Source organism: Heptranchias perlo, chromosome 4, assembly GCF_035084215.1.
Source record: "Heptranchias perlo isolate sHepPer1 chromosome 4, sHepPer1.hap1, whole genome shotgun sequence".
NCBI classification, from domain to species: Eukaryota; Metazoa; Chordata; class Chondrichthyes; order Hexanchiformes; family Hexanchidae; genus Heptranchias; species Heptranchias perlo.
Window position 1 is genome coordinate 16,906,217 of NC_090328.1, and position 9,016 is coordinate 16,915,232.

The window sequence follows — 9,016 nt, forward strand, 5'->3', positions numbered from 1 at the left end:
CAGTAACCACAGACTTGATGCAGGAACTAGCTTTGTCATCATTGTCTTTCCTTCATAATTTGAAGTCCAGTTCACATGGTATCAATGTGAATTAGCCCAAATTAATATAATAGAAAATTGTGATGAAACCCATTACTACAGGAAAAATCTTGAAATGGATTTGCTCTGAATCAATGGGCATCTAGCTTACTTTATCTCCCTGATAGTTTACTGGGAAAAGGCACTGACATGAGAAACTTACAGCACAGAAGGAGACCATTTGGCCCATCGTGCCTTTGTAAGGCAATTCAAAACTAATCCTGCTTCCCTGTTGTCTTCCCATAGCTCTGTATCTTCCTCCGCTTCAAATATTTATCCAATTTTCCCTTAAAAGATGCAATGGTCATTGCCTCAACTATTCCCTGTGGCAAAGAATTCCATGCTCCAACAACCCTCTGTGCAAAGACATTTCTCCTAAGCCCTCTCCACTTTTAGTGAGAATTTAAATTGATGACACCTCGTCACTAACTTCCCAACCAGAGGAAATAGTCATCTTTTTAAAGACCTCCATTAAATCTCCTCTTAGCCTTCTCTGTTCCAGTGGAAGTAGTCCCAGTTTCTTAAATCTCTCCTCATAACTATAGTTTCCCATCCCTGGCACCATCTCGGTGAATCTACACTGTATACTCATTGTGGCTTTACTGTCCTTTCTATAATGGGGCTTCCAAAACTGCACACAGTATTCTATCTTTATCGATGTTTTGTGTAAATGCACAATTATTCCTTTACTCTTATTCTCTATGTCCCTATTTATATAACCCAAAATTCAATTTTTATTTAGGCTGTATAGACTCAGTCAGAGCAGCAGTTGTTGAAGCTGCAATTTGTCTCAGTGCCCCTTGGGTAGGGAGGAAAAATCCATTGGGGTCCGCACTCCTGATTGCTATTCAGTGGAAAGTACATGTATGTGGATGGCAATGTGAGGAGAGGCTCAGGCTGGGCTATGATGCCTTACACACTTGAATAGCTGTTGGAACTCATTGTGCACCTAAATGAATACTGGCCATTTGGGCAGGTTACCAGAGGAGCTGCCAGTGCCCAGGGGACCGTACCTTGGTATGAGTCAGTGAATTCAGAGGAGGAGGGGGACAAGAAGGGACAAAGCAGAAACAAAGAAACTCCCCTATTTACACAGCTCAAATCAAATGTTAATTCAGGTCTGATCAGCATTTTTTTTGTGTGGAATCAAAACTTAGGAGACCTCTAATTGCATGATCCAGGGAGCGTGAAGTGTCAGCTGTGGCTCAGAGGTAGCATTCTCGCCTATGAGTCAGAAGATTGTGGGTTCATCGTCCCATAGAATCTTACAGCACAGACGGAGGTCATTTGGCCCATCGTGCCTGTGTCGGCTCTCTGAAAGAAACATCCAATTAATCCTGCTCTTAGCCCTGCAAATTTTTCCTTTTGAAGTAGAGATCCAATTCCCACTCCAGAGACATGAGTATATAATCCAGACTGACACTTCAGTGCAGCACTGAAGGAGTGCTGCACTTATTGGAGGTGCCATCTTTTCAGCTGTGGAGGCTGAGTCATTGAATTCATTCAAGGCTGAGTTAGACAAATTTTTGATCAGCAAGGGAGTCAAAGGATATGGGGAAAAAGCGGGTAAGTGGAGTTGAGGTAAAAATCAGATCAGCCATGATCTCATTGAATGGCGAAGCAGGTTCGAGGGGCCGAATGACCTACTCCTGCTCCTATCTCTTATGGTCTTATGGTTTCATGAGACATTAAACCGAGGCCCCGTCTCCCCTCTCAGGGGGACGTAAAAGACCCCATGGCACTATTTCGAAGAAGAGCAAGGGGGGTTCCTGAACCAACACCTAAAAACAGATTATCTGGTCATTATCACATTGCTGTTTGTGGGACCTTGCTGTGCACAAGTTGGCTGCTGCGTTTCCTACATTCCAACAGTGACTACACTTCAAAAAGTACTTCATTTGGCTGTAGCGAGCTTTGGGATGTCCTGAGGTTGTGAAAGGCGCTATATAAATGCAAGTTCTTTCTTTTTCTTTATTTTAAATCAGGGAGGAGGAACTGTAATCCAGGGGTGGAACCCAAATCCTCCATGTTTCTGCTCCTTATGAGACTTCAACAGGAAATTGGTCTCCTGGCAAGAGGGGGGCAGGTACTTCTTCTACCCTTCCCAGTCACGTTAAGCCAGCACTTTGGAGGTGTGTCAGGAGGGTGGTCCTAGACGACCTCGACATTATTATTTGAATGACCCCCTGCCTAGCATTTGTGATAGGGTCGTCAACAGCTGAAAGTAGTGGGTGGAAGTTCTGCCCAGCTTCCTCTCTGGGTGGCACAGCAGGATTTTTAGGTTTGGAATTTCAGTCCTGCTCCATCCTGCGTGTATAATTATTATATTCTACACTGGCCCCACACTATATGCTTTAAAGAACATCAAGAACAACGGGTTGCATCTGAACCAGAGCGGGACAAATATCCTTGCGGGGAGGTTTGCTAGCACTGTTGGGGGGGGTTTAAACTAACTTGGCAGGGGGATGGGATACAGAGTGGAGCTACAATAGGGGGTGATGTGCAGCCAAATATTGAGAAAAAAACAAGTCAGCTTGGAAGACAGGGCAAATATGTAAGAGCAAGGCTGGATGGCATCTATTTTAATGCAAGGAGTCTTGCAAATAAGGTGGATGAACTGAAGGTGTTGATAAACACATGGGAGTATGATATTGTTGCTGTCACAGAGACGTGGTTGAGGGAGGGGCAAGACTGGCAGCTCAATATTACGGGGTACAGAATCTTCAGGCGAGACAGAGGGGGAGGTATAAGAGGAGGGGGGGTCGCAATATTAATTAAAGAATCAATTACTGCCATAAGGAGGGATGATATATTAGCAGGTTCATCAAATGAGGCCATATGGGTGGAGCTTAAAAACAAAAAGGGGGCAAGCACTTTGATGGGAGTGTACTATAGACCCCCAAACAGTCAGGGGGAGATAGAGGAACAGATATGTAGGCAAATCTCAGAAAATTGTGCAAATAATAGGGTAATAATAGTGGGGGATTTCAACTTCCCCAATATTAACTGGGATACTCAGAGTGTAAAAGGCTTAGAGGGTACAAAATTCTTAACGTGCATCCAGGAGAGCTTTTTGAGCCAGCATGTAGAAAGTCCTACAAGAGAGGGGGCGGTACTGGACCTAATTCTAGGGAATGAGTCCAGCCAAGTGGGAGAAGTGCTAGTAGGTGAGCACTTTGGTGACAGTGACCATAATTCAGTGAGATTTAAGGTGGTCATGGAAAAGGACAGGGAGGGGCCAGAAATAAATGTTCTAAATTGGGGGAAGGCCGATTTTAATAGGATAAGGCAGGATCTGGCCAAAATGGACTGGGATCAGCTGCTTGTAGGAAAATCCGCATCGGAGCAATGGGAGTCTTTCAGAAGGGAGATTGAGACCATACAATGGCAACATGTTCCCGTAAAGGTCAAGGGTGGTTCCAAGAACTCCAGGGAACCTTGGATGTCAGGGGATATACGAGAATGGATTAGGAAAAAAAGGAGGGCTTTTGGCAGATACAAAAGGCTAAGGACGGAGGAAGCCCTAGAGGAGTACAAAAAGTGCAGGGGGATACTTAAAAAAGAAATTAGGAGATCAAGGAGGGGCCATGAAAAAACACTGGCGAGCAAAATAAAGGAAAATCCTAAGATGTTTTATAAGTATATTAAGGGTAAGAGGATAACTAGGGAAAAAATAGGGCCCATTAGGGACAAAAATGGCAATCTGTGTGTGGAGCCGGAAGATGTAGGAGGGGTTCTAAATGATTTTTTTGCATCTGTTTTCACTATGGAGAAGGACGACGTAGACATAGAAATACGACAGGGGGCTGTGATATACTCGAACATATTAACATCGAGCGGGAGGAGGTATTGGCGGTTTTAGCAGGCCTAAAAATGGATAAATCCCCAGGCCCGGACGAAATGTATCCCAGGCTACTGTGTGAGGCAAAGGAGGAGATTGCGGGGGCTCCAACACATATATTCAGAACCTCTCTGGCCACAGGGGATGTGCCAGAGGACTGGAGAACCGCTAATGTAGTACCATTATTCAAGAAGGGGAGTAGGGAAAAACTGGGGAACTACAGGCCAGTGAGCCTAACATCAGTGGTAGGAAAATTATTGGAAAAAATTCTGAAGGACAAAATTAGTCTCCACTTGGAGAAGCAAGGATTAATCAGGGATAGTCAACATGGCTTTGTCAAGGGAAGATCATGTCTGACTAGTTTGATTGAATTTTTTGAGGGGGTGACTAGGCGTGTGGATGAGGGTAACGCAGTGGATGTGGTATACATGGATTTCAGTAAGGTCTTCGATAAAGTCCCGCACAGGAGACTGGTCAAGAAGCTACGAGCCCATGGAGTCCAGGGTGCCTTGGCACTTTGGATACAAAACTGGCTTAGTGGCAGAAGGCAGAGGGTGATGGTCGAAGGTTGTTTTTGTGACTGGAAGCCTGTGGCCAGTGGGGTACCACAGGGATCTGTGCTGGGGCCCTTGCTGTTTGTGGTCTACATTAACGACTTGGATATGAATGTAAAAGGTATGATCAGTAAGTTCGCTGATGATACAAAAATTGGTAGGGTGGTAAATAGCGAGGAGGATAGCCTCAGTCTGCAGGACGATATAGATGGGTTGGTCAGATGGGCGGAACAGTGGCAAATGGAATTTAACCCGGAAAAGTGCGAGGTGATGCACTTTGGAGGGACTAACAAGGCAAAGGAATACACAATGAATGGGAAGACCCTAGGCAAGACAGAGGGTCAGAGGGATCTTGGTGTGCAAGTTCACAGATCCCTGAAGGCGACGGAACAGGTAGATAAGGTGGTAAAGAAGGCATATGGGATACTTGCCTTTATTAGCCGAGGCATAGAATATAAGAGCAAGGAGGTTATGATGGAGCTGTATAAAACACTGGTTAGGCCACAGCTGGAGTACTGTGTGCAGTTCTGGTCGCCGCACTACAGGAAGGATGTGATCGCTTTGGAGAGGGTGCAGAGGAGATTCACCAGGATGTTACCAGGGCTGGAGTGCTTCAGGTATGAAGAGAGACTGGGAAGATTGGGTTTGTTTTCCTTGGAGCAGAGGAGGCTGAGGGGGGACATGATTGAGGTGTACAAAATTATGAGGGGCACAGATAGGATGGATACTAAGGAGCTTTTTCCCTTCGTTGAGGGTTCTATAACAAGGGGGCATAGATTCAAGGTAAAAGGCGGGAGGTTTAGAGGGGATTTGAGAAAGAACTTTTTCACCCAGAGGGTGGTTGGAGTCTGGAACTCACTGCCTGAGAGGGTTGTGGAGGCAGGAACCCTCACAACATTCAAGAAGCATTTGGATGAGCACTTGAAATGCCATAGCATACAAGACTACGGACCAAATGCTGGAATATGGGATTAGATTAGACTGGGCTTGATGGCCGGTGCGGACACGATGGGCCGAAGGGCCTCTATCCGTGCTGTATAACTCTATGACTCTATGACTCTAAGTTCATTCCTGTGCTCCCCCTAAAAAAAAATTCAAGTAATGCTTTAATATCTCTATACTCCTCAATCCCCCCTTCTCAACAGATACTGGATTCAGCTCCCTCTTAAAGATGTTATTTGAGCCTGAATATACTACTTTTTCTTGTGGTGGTGGGGGATGCCATCCTATATGTTTGTGGGAAAAACTTTCATGGGATTTCGCGCCTCGCTCAAGGTTTGTGAATTTTATACATGTGCCATTTGAGTCCTCTGCTCATTGTTTAAACAACAAATTTTACAGGAGGGTGTCACAAGGCAGAAGCACATGAAGGGATTTGTCTGGCATCATAGATTGCACTGGTGAAACTTGAGTAGTTTAATCAACATCAGCTGAACCCCATGTTATATTACAGTCTTGAAACACAATTCAGTCAGTGTTGCTCTGTATTTTTTTAATTCCTTTGCAGGATGTGGGCATCACTGGCAAGGCTGGCATTTATTGCCCTTCTCTGATTGCCCTGAGAAGGTGGTGGGCCTTCTTCTTGAACTACAGTGTGGCTTGTTAGGCCATTTCAGAGACAACCACATTGGTGTGGGACTGGAGTAAACTGGGCCAGGACAGCAGGTTTCCTTCCTTAAAGGACATTAATGGGTTTTTACAGCAATCTGACAGCTTTACGGCCACTTTTACTGATACCAGTCTTTTTATTTCCAGATTTTTTTAAACTGAGTTTAAATTCTTAAACTGCTATGGTGGGATTTGAACTCATATTCCACTGTATTATTAGTCTAAGCCTCTGGATTACTAGTCCAGTAATAAAACCACTACACTACCATTCCCCATGTTGTTCTTCAGAACATTCATATGCAGAAAGATTTTGTGGCACGATTTTACTCTATGCCCATTCAGGTTTTGTTGCCACCAATTGGTGTCATAGGATTGTGGAATGGAGCGCGACAAAAATGATAGTATAACTGGAGTCACGCCCAGGTCCGACTCTGGAACACGGTAATGAGATGGTCCCTCGGAGAGGTTGTCTCACATTGATTAAATGTGGCACGGTGTGGTGTATTAGCAGTTCCTTTTTAATGTTTGGAGAAAGCCGATGCTCTTCAACTCTCATGCTATTAAAATGTTAAAAATTTATCATCCAGACATGGAGCCAGGCAAAGTAATACAAGCATGAATTGTACCTTATTCCCACTGATCTTAGACTGGCAGCACTGACAATTGTAGCATAAATCACTTGATTTGAATTGAAATTCTGTTGTACCATATTACATTGGGATTTATTTCACTGCATGTTAAAAGTAATAGTGAACCTTGCACATAATATAATAGCACAGCCATAGCTTTATTAGAGCTGGTGTATAAGACGTGTCTGCTACATTTTTAAATGCAATGCGTGGAAGTAAGCTGCTCGATTGTCCTTCCATTGCTTTCAATCGGGCAGGTTCCTTTACAGGTGTGCATTCTGACCCATCCGATTTTCTGATATTCCCTGCACCCAGGCAATCCAATGCCTCTGGACACAGACTCAGGAAAATCTCTCTTAGTTGACAACTAGGAATTCAATCATTTCATTAATTAGTAGATATGAGCAAAGAGGCCTTGGCTTCTATATTTGCTTTAATTCAATCAGACCTGACCGGAGCCCATTGAACTCAAAGTTAAATGCAATGTTTACATGGAAATCAATAGTGGAATGAAAACTTGTCTCAGTTCCAGGTTTCCAGTCCAAAAAGTGCAATCTCTGCCAATGTAAAATAAATTGTACTCATCTGCGTGCAAACTTAACAAAAGCCCTTATCGCTTGAATTAACTGGCAACGAGTACTTTAAAAGTACAAAGGCACTTACCTTCCATTAGTAGGGTGCGATCTTTTATCTGCTCTACATAAATGTGCAAGTAACTCCATGCCACTGCTTCATGTATCATGTTACCATACCCCAGCGGATTTGTAGTTATGTCACCAGTTTGTCATTTTTGTTCATGTGATTTTTTTTGTGTAGTATATGTCATAATGACTAGGTATCACTAGAGACAGCTGTAATGAGGACAGATCTCATGAATTTTGCCTCATTGGTTGCTGGGAGTACAGGAAGAGAACTTGTACTGTCTTATTGTAGACAAGTCTTGGATTTTTGGTAGCCTAATGCTTGCTCCCTGGCTAAGCAAATGAAGGCTAACTCCACTTAAACTCTAAGTAGGGAAAATCCAATTTGGTGCAAAGTCACAGAAAGGGTAGTAGAAATCTGGAATTCTCTTCCGCAAAAGTCTGTGGATGCTAGGACAATTGGAGCTTTCAAGACTGAGATCAATAGATTTTTCTTGGGTAAGGGTATCAAGGGATGTGGAGCAAAGGTGGGTAAATGGAGTTGAGGTACAGATCAACCATAATCTAATTGAATGGCAAAGCAGGCTCAAGAGGCAGAATAGCCTACTCTTGTTCCTATGATCCTTTGTTTCCTATACAGTGATGATCAGCCATGCCAATGGTGCTTTCTCGAGTGCCTTCAGGTAATGAGGAGAGTTGGATTAAATTTTTTTCACCTCTATAGCATCTTGACACATCTGTCAGAAAAATCTCCATAATGAATTAGTTTTAGAATGCAGTAACTGTTGTTATGCAGGCAAACGTACCATCCACTTTGCACACTGCAAGGTTAAAATTACACTTCACACTGACGCATGACATTTTAAAAGTTCTAGTTACAAAAAAAATGTATTAAATAAAGAAAAAGCTGACCATTTTTGCTCACTGTTTTTCTCTAGCTCTAATCTTGGTGATCTTGTCGAAGCACCTGACTCCATTGCTTTGTCCAGTTCTACCACTAAGACTAATATTAAGTTTTATCACCACCATGTCTATCAGATTCTCTGTTATCTGGCATCCAATAAGTCAATACTCTCGATTTTATCCCAATTGTGCTGAAGAACCTCTGAACTTACCTCTGTCTTCCTCTTCAGTCCCTCTTACTTCAACTTCACCCTTCTTTTCCCGTAGAAATTTGCTTGTGTTCAAACCATTCCTAAGAAACACAATGCCTCTTTGACCTTCTAACTACTGATCCATCAACCTTTCCATCAGTACTTTCTAAATTTATGGAAGGTACTATTAACTTTCAAATTATCCGCTGTCTTGAAAGTTATGGCTTAATCCTGGTTAGTAGGGCTTGGCACATAGCCTTTCCGTGGATGATTTCCAGTCCATGTTATACAACTCTAGAACACTTTGGTGATTCATTTGAGAATACCTTGGACCTCTCCAAAGCTACTGGTAAGGTCTGGCACTGTGCACTTCCACATTAGTTACCATTCTTGGAGCGATGCTATGTTCATAACTAACCAGTTTCCTCTCAAGTTGCTTAATCTGTGCTGTAGTTGAAGGCTTATCCGCTGACTCATTTTCTATCAACTTGTGAATTTCCTAAGGATTGTTCTCTCTCACATTCTGTTCCTTCTCCTTATCAGTGACCTCCTCCACTCATCGTCCAACTTT